The 19934-nt window shown below is 48.1% G+C and overlaps 1 protein-coding gene and 1 pseudogene across 1 annotated transcript in view; both read left to right on the top strand.

Annotated features, from left to right (window-relative positions):
• Window positions 1-19934, top strand: part of LOC134983862 (zinc finger protein 585A-like) — a 139670-nt gene that overhangs the window by 81729 nt on the left and 38007 nt on the right. The window lies entirely within an intron of this gene.
• Window positions 16232-16350, top strand: LOC134983878 (5S ribosomal RNA; annotated as a pseudogene).

Here is a 19934-nt window from a genome sequence, read left to right as displayed (position 1 = left end):
TCACCTCTCCAGTCATCACCCAGACACCCCCCTGGTGTTACTGTATAATGTCCCATTCCCAGCAGTCACTTCTCCAGTCATCACCCAGACACCCCCCCTGGTGTTACTGTATAATGTCCCATTCCCAGCAGTCACCTCTCCAGTCATCACCCAGACACGACCCCTGGTGTTACTATATAATGCCCCATTCCCAGCAGTCACCTCTCCAGTCATCACCCAGACACATCCCCTGGTGTTACTGTATAATACCCCATTCCCAGCAGACACCTCTCCAGTCATCACCCAGACACATCTCCTGGTGTTACTGTATAATACCCCATTCCCAGCAGTCACCTCTCCAGTCATCACCCAGACACGTCCCCTGGTGTTACTGTATAATACCCCTTTCCCAGCAGTCACCTCTCCAGTCATCACCCAGACACATCCCCTGGTATTACTGTATAATGCCCCATTCCCAGCAGTCACTTCTCCAGTCATCACCCAGACACCCCCCCTGGTGTTACTGTATAATGTCCCATTCCCAGCAGTCACTTCTCCAGTCATCACCCAGACACCCCCCCTGGTGTTACTGTATAATGTCCCATTCCCAGCAGTCACTTCTCCAGTCATCACCCAGACACCCCCCCTGGTGTTACTGTATAATGTCCCATTCCCAGCAGTCACCTCTCCAGTCATCACCCAGACACATCCCCTGGTATTACTGTATAATGCCCCATTCCCAGCAGTCACTTCTCCAGTCATCACCCAGACACGTCCCCTGGTGTTACTGTATAATGTCCCATTCCCAGCAGTCACCTCTCCAGTCATCACCCAGACACCCCCCCTGGTGTTACTGTATAATGTCCCATTCCCAGCAGTCACTTCTCCAGTCATCACCCAGACACCCCCCCTGGTGTTACTGTATAATGTCCCATTCCCAGCAGTCACTTCTCCAGTCATCAACCAGACATGTTCCCCTGGTGTTACTGTATAATGCCCCATTCCCAGCAGTCACCTCTCCAGACATCACCCAGACACATCCCCCGGTGTTACTGTATAATGTCCCATTCCCAGCAGTCACCTCTCCAGTCATCACACAGACACCCCCACTGGTGTTACTGTATAATGTCCCATTCCCAGCAGTCACTTCTCCAGTCATCACCCAGACACGTCCCCCGGTGTTACTGTATAATGCCCCATTCCCAGCAGTCACTTCTCCAGTCATCACCCAGACACCCCCCCTGGTGTTACTGTATAATGTCCCATTCCCAGCAGTCACCTCTCCAGTCATCACCCAGACACATCCCCTGGTATTACTGTATAATGCCCCATTCCCAGCAGTCACTTCTCCAGTCATCACCCAGACACGTCCCCTGGTGTTACTGTATAATGTCCCATTCCCAGCAGTCACCTCTCCAGTCATCACCCAGACACCCCCCCTGGTGTTACTGTATAATGTCCCATTCCCAGCAGTCACCTCTCCAGTCATCACTCAGACACCCCCCCTGGTGTTACTGTATAATGTCCCATTCCCAGCAGTCACTTCTCCAGTCATAACCCAGACACCCCCCCTGGTGTTACTGTATAATGTCCCATTCCCAGCAGTCACTTCTCCAGTCATCACAGAGACACCCCCCCTGGTGTTACTGTATAATGTCCCATTCCCAGCAGTCACCTCTCCAGTCATCACCCAGACACCCCCCCTGGTGTTACTGTATAATGTCCCATTCCCAGCAGTCACCTCTCCAGTCATCACTCAGACACCCCCCCTGGTGTTACTGTATAATGCCCCATTCCCAGCAGTCACTTCTCCAGTCATCACCCAGACACATCCCCAGGTGTTACTGTATAATGCCCCATTCCCAGCAGTCACTTCTCCAGTCATCACCCAGACACCCCCCTGGTGTTACTGTATAATGCCCCATTCCCGGCAGTCACCTCTCCAGTCATCACCCAGACACATCCCCTGGTGTTACTGTATAATGCCCCATTCCCAGCAGTCACCTCTCCAGTCATCACCCAGACACATACCCCGGTGTTACTGTATAATGTCCCATTCCCAGCAGTCACCTCTCCAGTCATCACCCAGACACGTCCCCTAATCTTACTGTATAATGTTCCATTCCCAGCGGTCACCTCTCCAGTCATCACCCAGAAACTTCCTCTGGTGTTACTGTATAATGCCCCATTCCCAACAGTCACCTCTCCAGTCATCACCCAGATACATTCCCTGGTGTTACTGTATAATGCCCCATTCCCGGCAGTCACCTCTCCAGTCATCACCCAGACACATCCCCCGGTGTTACTGTATAATGCCCCATTCCCAGCAGTCACCTCTCCAGTCATCACCCAGACACATACCCCGGTGTTACCGTATAATGTCCCATTCCCAGCAGTCACCTCTGCAGTCATCACCCAGACACGTCCCCTAATGTTACTGTATAATGTTCCATTCCCAGCGGTCACCTCTCCAGTCATCACCCAGAAACTTCCTCTGGTGTTACTGTATAATGCCCCATTCCCAACAGTCACCTCTCCAGTCATCACCCAGATACATTCCCTGGTGTTACTGTATAATGTCCTATTTGCAGCAGTCACCTCTTGAGTCATCACCGAGACACACATCCTGGTGTTACTGTATAATGCCCCATTCCCAGCAGTCACTTCTCCAGACATCACCCAGACACATCCCCCGGTGTTACTGTATAATGTCCCATTCCCAGCAGTCACCTCTCCAGTCATCACCCAGACACCCCCCCTGGTGTTACTGTATAATGTCCCATTCCCAGCAGTCACTTCTCCAGTCATCACCCAGACACCCCCCTGGTGTTACTGTATAATGTCCCATTCCCAGCAGTCACTTCTCCAGTCATCACCCAGACATGTCCCCCTGGTGTTACTGTATAATGCCCCATTCCCAGCAGTCACTTCTCCAGACATCACCCAGACACATCCCCCGGTGTTACTGTATAATGCCCCATTCCCAGCAGTCACCTCTCCAGTCATCACCCAGACACCCCCCCTGGTGTTACTGTATAATGTCCCATTCCCAGCAGTCACTTCTCCAGTCATCACCCAGACACCCCCCTGGTGTTACTGTATAATGTCCCATTCCCAGCAGTCACCTCTCCAGTCATCACCCAGACACATCCCCTGGTGTTACTGTATAATGCCTTATTCCCAGCAGTCACTTCTCCAGTCATCACCCAGACACATCCCCAGGTGTTACTGTATAATGCCCCATTCCCAGCAGTCACTTCTCCAGTCATCACCCAGACACCCCCCCTGGTGTTACTGTATAATGTCCCATTCCCAGCAGTCACCTCTCCAGTCATCACCCAGACACATCCCCAGGTGTTACTGTATAATGCCCCATTCCCAGCAGTCACCTCTCTAGTCATCACCCAGACACCCCCCCTGGTGTTACTGTATAATGTCCCATTCCCAGCAGTCACTTCTCCAGTCATCACCCATGCACTCCCCCTGGTGTTACTGTATAATGTCCCATTCCCAGCAGTCACCTCTCCAGTCATCACCCAGACACCCCCCATGGTGTTACTGTATAATGTCCCATTCCCAGCAGTCACTTCTCCAGTCATCACCCAGACATGTCTCCCTGGTGTTACTGTATAATGTCCCATTCCCAGCAGTCACTTCTCCAGTCATCACCCAGACATGTCCCCCTGGTGTTACTGTATAATGTCCCATTCCCAGCAGTCACCTCTCCAGTCATCACCCAGACACCCCCCCTGGTGTTACTGTATAATGTCCCATTCCCAGCAGTCACTTCTCCAGTCATCACCCAGACACCCCCCCTGGTGTTACTGTATAATGTCCCATTCCCAGCAGTCACCTCTCCAGTCATCATCCAGACACGTCCCCCAGTGTTACTGTATAATGCCCCATTCCCAGCAGTCACTCCTCCAGTCATTACCCAGACACGTTCCCTGGTGTTACTGTATAATGTCCCATTCCCAGCAGTCACTTCTCCAGTCATCACCCAGACACCCCCCCTGGTGTTACTGTATAATGTCCCATTCCCAGCAGTCACTTCTCCAGTCATCAACCAGACATGTCCCCCTGGTGTTACTGTATAATGCCCCATTCCCAGCAGTCACCTCTCCAGACATCACCCAGACACATCCCCCGGTGTTACTGTATAATGTCCCATTCCCAGCAGTCACCTCTCCAGTCATCACCCAGACACCCCCACTGGTGTTACTGTATAATGTCCCATTCCCAGCAGTCACTTCTCCAGTCATCACCCAGACACCCCCCCTGGTGTTACTGTATAATGTCCCATTCCCAGCAGTCACCTCTCCAGACATCACCCAGACACATCCCCCGGTGTTACTGTATAATGTCCCATTCCCAGCAGTCACCTCTCCAGTCATCACCCAGACACCCCCCTGGTGTTACTGTATAATGTCCCATTCCCAGCAGTCACTTCTCCAGTCATCACCCAGACACCCCCCCTGGTGTTACTGTATAATGTCCCATTCCCAGCAGTCACTTCTTCAGTCATCACCCAGACATGTCCCCCTGGTGTTACTGTATAATGCCCCATTCCCAGCAGTCACCTCTCCAGACATCCCCCAGACACATCCCCCGGTGTTACTGTATAATGTCCCATTCCCAGCAGTCACCTCTCCAGTCATCACCCAGACACCCCCCCTGGTGTTACTGTATAATGTCCCATTCCCAGCAGTCACTTCTCCAGTCATCACCCAGACATGTCCCCCTGGTGTTACTGTATAATGCCCCATTCCCAGCAGTCACCTCTCCAGTCATCACCCAGACTCCCTCCCTGGTGTTACTGTATAATGTCCCATTCCCAGCAGTCACTTCTCCAGTCATCACCCAGACACCCCCCCTGGTGTTACTGTATAATGTCCCATTCCCAGCAGTCACTTCTCCAGTCATCAACCAGACATGTTCCCCTGGTGTTACTGTATAATGCCCCATTCCCAGCAGTCACCTCTCCAGACATCACCCAGACCCATCCCCCGGTGTTACTGTATAATGTCCCATTCCCAGCAGTCACCTCTCCAGTCATCACACAGACACCCCCACTGGTGTTACTGTATAATGTCCCATTCCCAGCAGTCACTTCTCCAGTCATCACCCAGACACGTCCCCCGGTGTTACTGTATAATGCCCCATTCCCAGCAGTCACTTCTCCAGTCATCACCCAGACACCCCCCCTGGTGTTACTGTATAATGTCCCATTCCCAGCAGTCACCTCTCCAGTCATCACCCAGACACATCCCCTGGTATTACTGTATAATGCCCCATTCCCAGCAGTCACTTCTCCAGTCATCACCCAGACACGTCGCCTGGTGTTACTGTATAATGTCCCATTCCCAGCAGTCACCTCTCCAGTCATCACCCAGACACCCCCCTGGTGTTACTGTATAATGTCCCATTCCCAGCAGTCACCTCTCCAGTCATCACTCAGACACCCCCCCTGGTGTTACTGTATAATGTCCCATTCCCAGCAGTCACTTCTCCAGTCATCACCCAGGCACCCCCCCTGGTGTTACTGTATAATGTCCCATTCCCAGCAGTCACTTCTCCAGTCATCACCCAGACACCCCCCCTGGTGTTACTGTATAATGTCCCATTCCCAGCAGTCACCTCTCCAGTCATCACCCAGACACCCCCCCTGGTGTTACTGTATAATGTCCCATTCCCAGCAGTCACCTCTCCAGTCATCACTCAGACACCCCCCCTGGTGTTACTGTATAATGCCCCATTCCCAGCAGTCACTTCTCCAGTCATCACCCAGACACATCCCCAGGTGTTACTGTATAATGCCCCATTCCCAGCAGTCACTTCTCCAGTCATCACCCAGACACCCCCCTGGTGTTACTGTATAATGCCCCATTCCCGGCAGTCACCTCTCCAGTCATCACCCAGACACATCCCCCGGTGTTACTGTATAATGCCCCATTCCCAGCAGTCACCTCTCCAGTCATCACCCAGACACATACCCCGGTGTTACTGTATAATGTCCCATTCCCAGCAGTCACCTCTCCAGTCATCACCCAGACACGTCCCCTAATCTTACTGTATAATGTTCCATTCCCAGCGGTCACCTCTCCAGTCATCACCCAGAAACTTCCTCTGGTGTTACTGTATAATGCCCCATTCCCAACAGTCACCTCTCCAGTCATCACCCAGATACATTCCCTGGTGTTACTGTATAATGCCCCATTCCCGGCAGTCACCTCTCCAGTCATCACCCAGACACATCCCCCGGTGTTACTGTATAATGCCCCATTCCCAGCAGTCACCTCTCCAGTCATCACCCAGACACATACCCCGGTGTTACTGTATAATGTCCCATTCCCAGCAGTCACCTCTGCAGTCATCACCCAGACACGTCCCCTAATGTTACTGTATAATGTTCCATTCCCAGCGGTCACCTCTCCAGTCATCACCCAGAAACTTCCTCTGGTGTTACTGTATAATGCCCCATTCCCAACAGTCACCTCTCCAGTCATCACCCAGATACATTCCCTGGTGTTACTGTATAATGTCCTATTTGCAGCAGTCACCTCTTGAGTCATCACCGAGACACACATCCTGGTGTTACTGTATAATGCCCCATTCCCAGCAGTCACTTCTCCAGACATCACCCAGACACATCCCCCGGTGTTACTGTATAATGTCCCATTCCCAGCAGTCACCTCTCCAGTCATCACCCAGACACCCCCCCTGGTGTTACTGTATAATGTCCCATTCCCAGCAGTCACTTCTCCAGTCATCACCCAGACACCCCCCCTGGTGTTACTGTATAATGTCCCATTCCCAGCAGTCACTTCTCCAGTCATCACCCAGACATGTCCCCCTGGTGTTACTGTATAATGCCCCATTCCCAGCAGTCACTTCTCCAGACATCACCCAGACACATCCCCCGGTGTTACTGAATAATGCCCCATTCCCAGCAGTCACCTCTCCAGTCATCACCCAGACACCCCCCCTGGTGTTACTGTATAATGTCCCATTCCCAGCAGTCACTTCTCCAGTCATCACCCAGACACCCCCCTGGTGTTACTGTATAATGTCCCATTCCCAGCAGTCACCTCTCCAGTCATCACCCAGACACGCCCCCTGGTGTTACTGTATAATGCCCCATTCCCAGCAGTCACCTTTCCAGTCATCACCCAGACACCCCCCCTGGTGTTACTGTATAATGTCCCATTCCCAGCAGTCACCTCTCCAGTCATCACCCAGACACATCCCCTGGTGTTACTGTATAATGCCCCATTCCCAGCAGTCACTTCTCCAGTCATCACCCAGACACATCCCCAGGTGTTAATGTATAATGCCCCATTCCCAGCAGTCACTTCTCCAGTCATCACCCAGACACCCCCCCTGGTGTTACTGTATAATGTCCCATTCCCAGCAGTCACCTCTCCAGTCATCACCCAGACACATCCCCAGGTGTTACTGTATAATGCCCCATTCCCAGCAGTCACCTCTCTAGTCATCACCCAGACACCCCCCCTGGTGTTACTGTATAATGTCCCATTCCCAGCAGTCACTTCTCCAGTCATCACCCATGCACCCCCCCTGGTGTTACTGTATAATGTCCCATTCCCAGCAGTCACCTCTCCAGTCATCACCCAGACACCCCCCATGGTGTTACTGTATAATGTCCCATTCCCAGCAGTCACTTCTCCAGTCATCACCCAGACATGTCCCCCTGGTGTTACTGTATAATGTCCCATTCCCAGCAGTCACTTCTCCAGTCATCACCCAGACATGTCCCCCTGGTGTTACTGTATAATGTCCCATTCCCAGCAGTCACCTCTCCAGTCATCACCCAGACACCCCCCCTGGTGTTACTGTATAATGTCCCATTCCCAGCAGTCACTTCTCCAGTCATCACCCAGACACCCCCCCTGGTGTTACTGTATAATGTCCCATTCCCAGCAGTCACCTCTCCAGTCATCATCCAGACACGTCCCCCAGTGTTACTGTATAATGCCCCATTCCCAGCAGTCACTCCTCCAGTCATTACCCAGACACGTTCCCTGGTGTTACTGTATAATGTCCCATTCCCAGCAGTCACTTCTCCAGTCATCACCCAGACACCCCCCCTGGTGTTACTGTATAATGTCCCATTCCCAGCAGTCACTTCTCCAGTCATCAACCAGACATGTCCCCCTGGTGTTACTGTATAATGCCCCATTCCCAGCAGTCACCTCTCCAGACATCACCCAGACACATCCCCCGGTGTTACTGTATAATGTCCCATTCCCAGCAGTCACCTCTCCAGTCATCACCCAGACACCCCCACTGGTGTTACTGTATAATGTCCCATTCCCAGCAGTCACTTCTCCAGTCATCACCCAGACACCCCCCCTGGTGTTACTGTATAATGTCCCATTCCCAGCAGTCACCTCTCCAGTCATCACCCAGACACCCCCCTGGTGTTACTGTATAATGTCCCATTCCCAGCAGTCACCTCTCCAGTCATCACCCAGACACCCCCCTGGTGTTACTGTATAATGTCCCATTCCCAGCAGTCACCTCTCCAGTCATCACCCAGACACGTCCCCTGGTGTTACTGTATAATGCCCCATTCCCAGCAGTCACCTCTCCAGTCATCACCCAGACACATTCCCAGTGTTACTGTATAATGTCCCATTCCCAGCAGTCACCTCTCCAGTCATCACCCAGACACATCCCCTGGTGTTACTGTATAATGTCCCATTCCCAGCAGTCACCTCTCCAGTCATCACCCAGACACATCCCCTGGTGTTACTGTATAATGTCCCATTCCCAGCAGTCACCTCTCCAGTCATCACCCAGACACCCCCCTGGTGTTACTGTATAATGTCCCATTCCCAGCAGTCACCTCTCCAGTCATCACCCAGAAACGTCCCCCAGACATGACTAAAAATAATTGATGTTACAGTTACGCTCATTGTAGGTCACACACACCAGGAACGCTATCCCTACTTTACTCCGGATTTACCAGCTATTAGCCCCCGTTTGCAAAGTACGGAGGTACCGGAGCCGGTGTGGACTGGGCTAGGACAGCGCTCTTAGACACCCCGCACGGCGTGGCTTCCAGATTGCCCACTGAGGTTCTGGCGAGTGTATCCATCCGGACAGTGGGACAACTCCAGGGAGCAGAGATTGAAGGAGCTCCTGCCCAGTGGTAACTGTGTGCATACAGCTAATAACATACATTTGTTTCTTTTCTGCAACAGCTACCCATTCTTATGAACTTATGTATTTGCAACTGGCTATTAGAATACAGGTGCTAGTGACTTTCGTTTCATCAATTAGCAATATCAGTGTGCACATATATAATCCATAAAAGGCTGTTCAACTTCCAGGTGTTAATGATATACAGGTTGAGTATCCCATATCCAAATATTCCGAAATACGGAATATTCCGAAATACGGACTTTTTTGAGTGAGAGTGAGATAGTGAAACCTTTGTTTTTTGATGGCTCAATGTACACAAACTTTGTTTAATACACAAAGTTATTAATAATATTGTATTAAATGACCTTCAGGCTGTGTATATAAGGTGTATATGAAACATAAATGAATTGTGTGAATGTAGACACACTTTGTTTAATGCACAAAGTTATAAAAAATATTGGCTAAAATTACCTTCATGCTGTGTGTATGAGGTGTATATGTAACATAAATGCATTCTGTGCTTAGATTTAGGTCCCATCACCATGATATCTCATTATGGTATGCAATTATTCCAAAATACGGAAAAATCCCATATCCAAAATACCTCTGGTCCCAAGCATTTTGGATAAGGGATACTCAACCTGTACTAATTATATGTTACTAATTAGACCTATTTAGTGCTTATTCAGACATTGTGATGTTTTAAGATTTATTACCCCCGGGAGGTTGTTGTAATTTCTACATGCATTTTAGAAAATAAATGTTTTATTATACTCTGGTTGTCTAGCGCCACTTGTTATTTGTTTTATAGTTTTCGTTTTAAGGGATTGGCAATTCCCTTCTTCAAGAGGCTGCTGACAACCTAGTGCAGTGCTATTCACCTGAGCGCATAGTTTTTTCTATTTTTTTTTGTGACGCAATAGCTGGTCTAAGTATAATGCTTGAGTGTGTATATACAGACTTCAGGATCGCCTCCTGCTTTCTATCAGCAGGCTCCTTAAGGGCGGCCGTATCCTGGGACGGTAGTGCCACCTTTTTAGACAAACGTGTGAGCGCTTTATCCACCCTAGGGGGTGTTTCCCAATGTAACCTATCCTCTGGCGGGAAAGGGAATGCCATTAGTATCTTCTTAGGAATTACCAATTTCTTATCAGGGGAAGCCCACGCTTCTTCACACACTTCATTTAATTCATCTGACGGGGGAAAAACTACAGGTAGTTTTTTCTCCCCAAACATAATACCCTTTTTTGTGGTACCTGGATGTAAATCAGAAATATTTAACACCTCTTTCATTGCCTCAATCATGTAGTGAATGGCCTTAACGGGCATTAAATTTGACTCATCGTCGTCGACACTGGTGTCAGTATCCGTGTTGACATCTACTTGTGCCATCTGAGATAGCGGGCGTTTCAGAGCCCCTGATGACTTTTGAGACACCTGGACAGGCACGAGCTGAAGACTCGGTTGTCCCACAGTCGGCATGTCGTCAAATTTTTTATGTAAGGAGTCTATACGTGCACTCATTTCCTGCCATAAACTCATCCACTCAGGTGTCTGCCCCCCAGGGGGTGACATCCCTGCTAAAGGCATCTGCTCCCCCTCCACATCATTATCCTCCTCAAACATGTCGACACAGCCGTACCGACACACTCCACACACACAGGGAATGCTCAAACAGAGGACAGGACCCACAAAAAGCCCTTTGGGGGGACAGAGTAAGAGTATGCCAGCACACACCAGAGCGCTATATATATACAGGGACTAACTAAGTTATGTCCCTAATAGCTGCTTTTCAATAAAATATAATGTATATACTGCCAAATGTAATGCCCCCCCTCTCTTTTCCCTATTACTGTTACTGTAGATTGCAGGGAAGAACCAGGGAGCTTCCTTCCAGCGGAGCTGTGAGGGAAAAATGGCGCCAGTGTGCTGAGGAGATAGGCTCCGCCCCTTTTTCGCGGCCTATTTTCCCGCTTTTTATGGAATTCTGGCAGGGGTATTTACCTCATATATAGCCCCTGGGGCTATATATTGAGGTATTTTAGCCAGCCAAGGTGTTTTTATTGCTGCCTCAGGGCGCCCCCCCCCAGCGACAGTCAGTGACCGGAGTGTGAAGTGTGTGAGAGGAGCAATGGCGCACAGCTGTAGTGCTGTGCGCTACCTTGGTGAAGACAGAGTCTTCATGCCGCCGATTTTCCGGACAATCTTCTTGCTTCTGGCTCTGTAAGGGGGACGGCGGCGCGGCTCCGGGACCGAACATCAAGGCTGGGCCTGCGGTCGATCCCTCTGGAGCTAATGGTGTCCAGTAGCCTAAGAAGCCCAATCCGGCTGCAAGCAGGTAGGTTCGCTTCTTCTCCCCTTAGTCCCTCGCTGCAGTGAGCCTGTTGCCAGCAGGTCTCACTGAAAATAAAAAAATCTAAGACTATTACTTTCTAAGAGCTCAGGAGAGCCCCTAGTGTGCATCCAACCTCGGCCGGGCACGAAATCTAACTGAGGCTTGGAGGAGGGTCATAGTGGGAGGAGCCAGTGCACACCAGGTAGTCTAAGATCTTTCTAGAGTGCCCAGCCTCCTTCGGAGCCCGCTATTCCCTACGGAGTTCCCAGCATCCACTAGGACGTCAGAGAAATAAATAAAACCTCATTCACAAAGATAAATCATACAGATCCTCTATGATCGGATTTTTATATGAGTGAGGTCACTACCTCGAGTCCGATATACAGGTACACCACCGATTTTCCGGCAACCGATGATCCGGAACCTCTTTTAATCCGGACAATTTTGATTTTTCCGGATTAAAGGGGGTTAGGGACATCCTTTAATCTGGAACATTTTCTGTGCATGGGCGTAACACGCAATGTGGGTACAGCTTCCACAGACACTGCAGGTGACACAGCAAGCATCAGTGGGGCTGTTATGGCGTCCACATGGGCGGAACACACAGCCTGACCTGATACCTGTTTTGCCTATAAACAGTTTGGATACACTATTGTGTTTATTCATTAATTAATATACTGTAGCATATATTTTACTATTTATTGCTTTAGAAATGTTCTGAAGGTGCAAAATTAGTTTCCACCGTTAATCCGGCAAAATCGATAATCCGGCACGGCACTGGAACCGAGGATGCCGGAAAATCGGTAGTGTACCTGTAATCTGATAAATGCTGTAACCTGTGACCAGGTTAATGCACTGGGTCCCAAAGTGTTTTAACTGCTGGAGAGTAAAATACCTACGGTACCTAGTATTCCATGGTGGTTCCCCATCCAGGTACTGACCATGCCCTGCAGTGCTTGGGTTCCAAGATCAGACGTAAATACAAACTCCCTCTCCCACCAGCCCAGGAAGAGGTTGGCGTACATCGGGGCACAAGCTGCCCCCATCGCTGTTCCTCTTACCTGGGTGTAGAAGAGGTTGTTGATAGTGAAATAGTTCTTGTTTAATACACATTGAAGAAGTTGTAACAGAAATTGGTGAAAATCATCCATTCCCCACATTCTCAGAAAGTATTCTACCGCTTAGATGCCAAGGTCATGTTTGATGCTTGTATATAACGCCTCAACATCAAGGCTCATGAGGAGATGTGTTTCTTCCAAATGTATATCACTGATCTTTCTGAGGACATCAGTTGTATCACTGGTATATGATGGGAGTTCCAAAACGTAGTCCCTAAGATGTGTGTCCAAAAATGTGCAGGCTCTTTCTAGTAGGTCGCCGTTTCCTGAGACTATGGGCCGACCAGGGGGGTCCCGGAGATCCTTGTGGACCTTTGGTAAAAGGTAAAATTTAGGTACTCGAGGATTATTTACCGTTAGATAGTCCTGCTCTGACTTGGTTATAGTGCCTTCGTGATATGCCCTGTTTATGATATTCATATAGAGTTTAGTGTACCTTTCTGTAGGGTCAAAAATACTCTTCTGGTAGCATGATTGGTCGTCCAGTTGTTTCTTGGCTTGTTTGAGATATAATTCTGTTGGCCAGATCACAACATTTCTGTCACGATCCGGGTATCTGGACGCCATTACTTACCCTTCAGATGCCTCCTAAGGCTGGCTCAGCGTTCCAGGACCGGATCCCGCTGTTCCTGAGTTTCCACATGCAGAATGTCAGAGTGGTGATTTCATCAGCCGCGGCCTCCGCTGTGCCCGCGTGGTTAAATGTGCGCTTGTCAGTCTGGCGTCTCCTGTCTCATGTGGCCGGCGTCGCCATTACTGTTTCAATTCTCACATGGATTACAAACCAAACTTCCCTCCAAGTGTCTGCATGGGCGCAGCCATCTTGGATTTTGTCATCTGATCATTTCCACCAATCTGCTGTCTGTATTGTTGATTTGCATAATTGCCTAGCCAACCCCTTCCTTGCTGCAGGTATAAGTAAGCTGTGCCTGAGCAAGGAAGGCGTCAGTGCTTTGGTTGTCTAACCTAGTTCCAGTTTGTCTCTCTCCTGTGGTTGTCTTCCAGGTTCCAGCTCCTGTCTCCAGACTTCTGCTATAGAGACCCGCACCAGCATTCCATCTGCGGTGTAGCCTGACTCTCCGATCCATTCTGGACTCACCTGTTTCCAGCTACAACAATCACCTGCTTCCAGCCCAGCTTCCAGCAGTGTACAGCTTCTCTTAAAGGGCCGGTGTCCTTTCTGCAGTTTACCACTCTCCACCGGTATTATTATTTCACCGCTCTCAAACTCCAAACTTCATTATCAATCACCTGCTTCCAGCCCAGCTTCCAGCAGTGTACAGCTTCTCTTAAAGGGCCGGTGTCCTTTCTGCAGTTTACCACTCTCCACCGGTATTATTATTTCACTGCTCTCAAACTCCAAACTTCATTATTATTTCATCGCTCTCAAGTTCGTTTATTATTTAACTGCTTCCAGCCAGTATCCACTCCGTACCAACAACAGTCTGGTTCCAGCCAGTATCCACAGCAGCCGTTTTATCTTCAGCAGCCCAGCCTTTCCTGGAACACCAGCTGGTACGATCATGGGTTCTCTCCATTGCTACAGTCAGGCCTGGTAAGGACTTTCCAACTAGAAGATTATAAGAACTGTCTCACACTACCAGTGCCTGTGGCCCTTGCCACCCTGTAGTACCCAGGAATTGTATTTATCCTCTGTTGACTTTTATGTTTCCTTTTACTGCTGCTGTGTTACGGAGTTTGTCATAATAAACATCATTGACTTTTATCCTGGTTGTCGTGGTCACGCCTTCGGGCAGTTATTCTACATGTTACTTACATGTCTAGGGGTCTGATACAACCTCCCAGGTTCCGTTACATCTCAGCCCCTACAACTGAGGCTGCCTCCCGTCAGCTCAGGCCCTCAGTTGTGACAATTTCCTCCTTTATCCGACGGTTTCAGAACTACGTCGGTCCAGGTTTTGATCTCCTGGAGAGTCCTCCGTTAATTCGGTATCAGATTATCTGCAGAGTGACGGTATTTCTTATTCAGATATAATCTGTCCAGATCCCGAGTAACCAAGTTCGGGAAAACTATAACCTCTGGGCATAAGGAATCCTTGGGAAAAAAGATGTATTTTTTCTTCAGCAAGGGTCTCGTTTGTTGTGTAGTGGGAATTGATTCATTAGGGTCAGCAAGTTCCTCCAATGTCGCCAGAGCTAGCCTTTCTTGTGACGATAGATTTTCCAAGTCAGAGGGGAATTCAGATGTTCCTGTTCTCTCTGTAAAAATTTTTGTTAATAATAATTTCCGTGCAAAAAGTTGTAATTTCCGGTTTGCTCACTGTACTAGATTCAGGTCTTTATCTCTTACCCATCCTACATATCTAACTCTTTCCCCCCCACACTTATTCAGAATCCCCTAATTATCCATTTTGGTAATTAATTTTTATTATCTATCTTTTTTCCTTTTCCCCTCCTCCTTTCCTCCCCCCTAACAACCCCCTTTCCCCCCCACCTTTCCCTTTCTTTCCCCCCCACCCCCTTTTTCCCAAACCCCCCCCCCTGTAGGTACATCACCCCTACAATTCCTCCGGATTTAATATAAATAACCATATCTTGCTCCTTATAAATGACACCTAATCTGACATGTATTCATAACCTGCAATCCCCTGTAATTGATACTTTTCACTTTATACTCACCATACAAATTTTTTTTTTTTTTATCTCATATTTCCCCCTTTTTTATTTTATTAATTTTTTCCTTTTTAAGTTGCATTTTTTATTCTTATTTCATATATATTAATTTTCAATATAGGATTTACTATCCTCATTTTCTGTTCTCCAAACTTAATCAGTTTAGCTGGATAACAATTTCATTATACTCTTAATGATATACTGCTTAATCAATTAGTTCTAACTTGTTGAAATCTATTCTCAACCTCAGGTGATGTAGCTAACTTAGATGCTTTCCCTACCTCTCCCACTAAGTGATAGGCTGCGCCCTTACATAAATACTGGCAGTGGGGAACTCCGAGAGCAGGCGATCATGTGATCAAGCTCTTGGAGCGAAACGTGCGTCACTTCCGGTTCCAGTGCCCGAACTTCTGGTCGCACAGACCGCGGCCGCCTCACTCCTCGATTCCTGCACTGTCCACCAGTCTGAGGGTCTCCTGAACAGGTTGGGTAAGGAAACGAGTTCTCCTTGCCCAAACCACAGCTCCCCCGTATTCTCCCATAAGGTCCACCATATGCTTCCTTGGCTAACAGGTGAAAGCTGATTATCTCCTGTTATGTAATGTATTTAGACTCTTATATTTTTTGTGCATAACATCTCTTTTTTGGTGCATGATTACTGGGTAAGGGGTGAGAAAGAGGCTGCAACTGTAATTACTATACTAAAACCAATATCAGAGAATGAATTGTACTGTAGACACTTTTTTTTTTATTATTGTTTTGATTATTGTGGGCTATTTGAGAGCATAACTGCAATAGAGTTTGAGTTTGGGAATCCTAACCCCAAGACCCCACAGTCATTATTACTGCCTCAAATCACCACTGACTAGATCCCTCAGCAACAATCTAGCAATTTATTGTATCAACTTATTGCACAAATATAACCTGGTATTTATTCTGTGATTGTCATTCTGGGTCCCAATACAATCGGTCAACGGTGCGCCTAGGAGACAGACTTAACTACGGTCAGACCGCACTGAGTATGCCCAAACTCGTCTGATCTTGGAACCCAAGCACTGCAGGGCCTGGTCAGTACCTGGATGGGGAACCACCAGGGAATACTAGGTACCGTAGGTATTTTACTCTCCAGCAGTTAAAACACTTTGGGGCCCAGTGCATTAACCTGGTCACAGGTTACAGCATTTATCAGATTATATCGGACTCGAGGTAGTGACCTCACTCATATAAAAATCCGATCATAGAGGATCTGTATGATTTATCTTTGTGAATGAGGTTTTATTTATTTTCGATCACTTAAATCATTATTCTGCCCATAACAGGTACATTAGTACATGTGAACACCCATGTTCTTTAATTATTGATGCCAGCTCTCGTCTTCTCTTAAAGTATACATTAATAAAAGTTATGTCTTAATAATTTCATCATTTCCAAAAAAAATTTTCAAGTTTTCAAGTGTGCCCAGGAAAAGGCTTATAGTTGCTTTTTTTTTGGTCCTTTGTTCTCTTTGAAGGACCATACTTTGTTGTTTCATAATAACAGGACACCACAGGCTACTCCCCCTGTATAACAATAATAACAGGACACCACAGGCTGCTCCCCCTGTATTATAATAATAATAACAACAACAACAACAACTAGACACTACAGGCTGCTCCCCCTGTATAATAACAACAACAACTGTACACCACAGGCTGCTGCCCCGGTAAAATAATAACAGGACACCACAGGCTGCTCCCCCTGTATAATAACAATAATAACAGGACACCACAGGCTGCTCCTCCTGTATAATAATAATAATAATAACAGGTCACCACAGGCTGCTCCTCCAGTATAATATTAATAACAGGAAACCACAGGCTACACCCCCTGTCTAAGAATAATAATAACATCAATACACCACAGGCTGCTCCTCTTGTATAATATTAATAACAGGTCACCACAGGCTGCTCCCCCTGTATATTAATAATAACAGGGCACCACAGGCTGCTCCTCCTGTATATTAATAATAACAGGGCACCACAGGCTGCTCCCCCTGTATATTAATAATAACAGGGCACCACAGGCTGCTCCTCCTGTATATTAATAATAACAGGGCACCACAGGCTGCTCCCCCTGTATATTAATAATAACAGGGCACCACAGGCTGCTCCTCCTGTATATTAATAATAACAGGACACCACAGGCTGCTCCCCCTGTATAGTAAGACGCCATTACCTGATCTCCACGGACACTGGGAGGCTGCAGCAGTCGATGAAAACTCACTTCCTGTATGTGGAACGCACAGTCCGGAAGTAAGGTGGAACGCACAGGCCGAAAGTAGTGTATGATTGGCAACGGCTGCTACCTGGTTACTGGCCCCTCCCCTCCTCTACACCACCACAGCCCAGCCCTCTGTAATCCTTCTTACCATACATGTCCTCAGTGTAGGAGGCCGGCGGCCATTTTCTTGTAGACCAGTCCGGCAGCAGCAATAGGTTCCCTGGTCGGGTAGTGACGTCAGGAGCGGCGGCCATTTTCCCCTGGTCTGAGCTCCGCCTTCCTTCTATCATTCCCACAAGGCAGCAGGAGCAGAGAGCAGCCATTGCTGTGTCTGGCAGCAGGTAATTATATTATCATTATTATTCTATAGGCTGAGCAGCTCTGGTGTCAGGTTCTGTACTACAGGGGGAGCAGCCTCTGGTGCCTTGTTATAGTGCAGCTGGAGCAGCCTCTGGTGCTGCATTAACCCTGTACAGGTGGCTGACACTCTAGTGTCCTATTACTGTAATACAGGTGGCTCAGGCCCCGCCGTTACCGTAATACAGGTGGCACAGACCCCGCTTTTACCGTAATACAGGTGGCGCAGAGCTCGCTGTTACAGTAATACAGGTGGCGCAGACCCCGCCGCTGCCGTAATACAGGTGGCGCAGACCACGCCGTTCCCGTGATGAAGGTGGCGCAGACCGTGCTGTTACCGTAATACAGGTGGCGCAGACCGTGCCGTTACCGTAATACAGGTGGCGCAGACTGTGCCGTTACCGTAATACAGGTGGTGCAGACCCCGCCGATACCGTAATACAGGTGGCGCAGAATCCGCCGTTTTCGTAATACAGGTGGCGCAGACCCCGCCGTTACCATGATACAGGTGGCGCAAGACCCAGCCATTACCGTAATACAAGTGGCGCAGACTCCGTCGTTACCGTAATACAGGTGGCGCAGATCCCGCCATTACAGTATTACAGGTGGCACAGACCTCGCCGTTACCATAATACAGATGGCGCAGACCCCGTCGTTACCGTAATACAGGTGGCACAAGACCACACTGTTACCGTAACACAGGTGGCGCAGACCCCGCCATTACCGTAATACAGGTGGCGCAGACCCCACCGTTACCGTATTACAGGTGGCACAGATCCCACCGTTACCGTAATTCTATATACGGGACATTACAGGTGTTGTGTCCTGTGGCATTGTGCTGTACAGGGGGAGCGGCCTGTATTGTCATAATATACAGGGATAACATTTTGTCTTGTCATAGTATACAGGAGGAGCAGCCTGTGTTGCAATAATATACAGGGGTAGCATTCTGTTTTGTCATAATAGACAGGAGGAGCAGCCTGTGACATCCTACTCTACAGGAGGAGGAGCCTATGGTGTCCTGTTGTTGTTGTTGTTGTTGTTATTATTATTATTATACAGGAGGAACAGCCTGTGGTATCCTGTTATTATACGGAGGGAGCGACCTGTGGTGTACAGTTATTTATTATTATTATTATTATACAGGGGAACCAGCCTGTGGTGTTCTATTATTATTATTATTATTATTATTATTATACAGGCAGAGCAGCATGTGGTGTCCTGTTATTATACAGGAGGAGCAGCCTGTGGTGTCCTGTTGTTATTATTATACAGGGGAAGCATTATTATTATTATACAGGGGGAGTAGCCTGTGGTGTGCAGTTATTGTTGTTATTATTATTATTATAATACAGGAGGAGTATCCTTTGTTGTCCTATTATTAATATTATAAAGAAGGAGTAGCTAGTCGTGTCCACTTATTATTATACAGAGGCAGCAGCCTGTGGTGTTTTGTCATCATTATTATTATTATTATTATTATACAGAAGGGAGCGGCCTGTTGTGTCCTATTATTATTATTTTTTTGCAGATGGAGCAGCCTGTGGTGTCATTTTATTATTATTTTAAAGGAAGAGTAGAATGGGGGTTCCTGTTGTTGTTATTAGTATAATACAGGGGGAGCAGGTTTTTGTGTATGGTTATTATTATACAGGGACAGCAGCTTGTGGTGTCCTGGTATTATTATTATTATTATTATTATTATTATTATTATACATTGGGAGTGGTGGTGATATCACAGTGACATCACTTATATCTATAGTAATAATACAGGGACATGACTGGGGAGGTGAGGGGATCTGGGAGTGTCACAGTGAAATCACATATCTATAGTAATAATGCAGGGACATGACTGGGGAGGTGAGGGGACGTTGGAATAACACAGTGATTTCACTTATATCTACAGTAATAATACAGGGACATGACAGGGGAGGTGAGGGGATCTGGGAGCATCACAGTGACATCACTTATATCTATAGTAATAATACAGGGACAAGACTGGGGAGGTGAGAGGATCTGGGAGAGTCACAGTGACATCACTTATATCTTTATTAGTAATACATGGACATGACTGGGGAGGTGAG

The sequence above is a fragment of the Pseudophryne corroboree genome, assembly GCF_028390025.1.
Source record: "Pseudophryne corroboree isolate aPseCor3 chromosome 3 unlocalized genomic scaffold, aPseCor3.hap2 SUPER_3_unloc_27, whole genome shotgun sequence".
Taxonomy (NCBI): domain Eukaryota; kingdom Metazoa; phylum Chordata; class Amphibia; order Anura; family Myobatrachidae; genus Pseudophryne; species Pseudophryne corroboree.
This window is presented reverse-complemented; position numbering and strand designations above follow the sequence as displayed.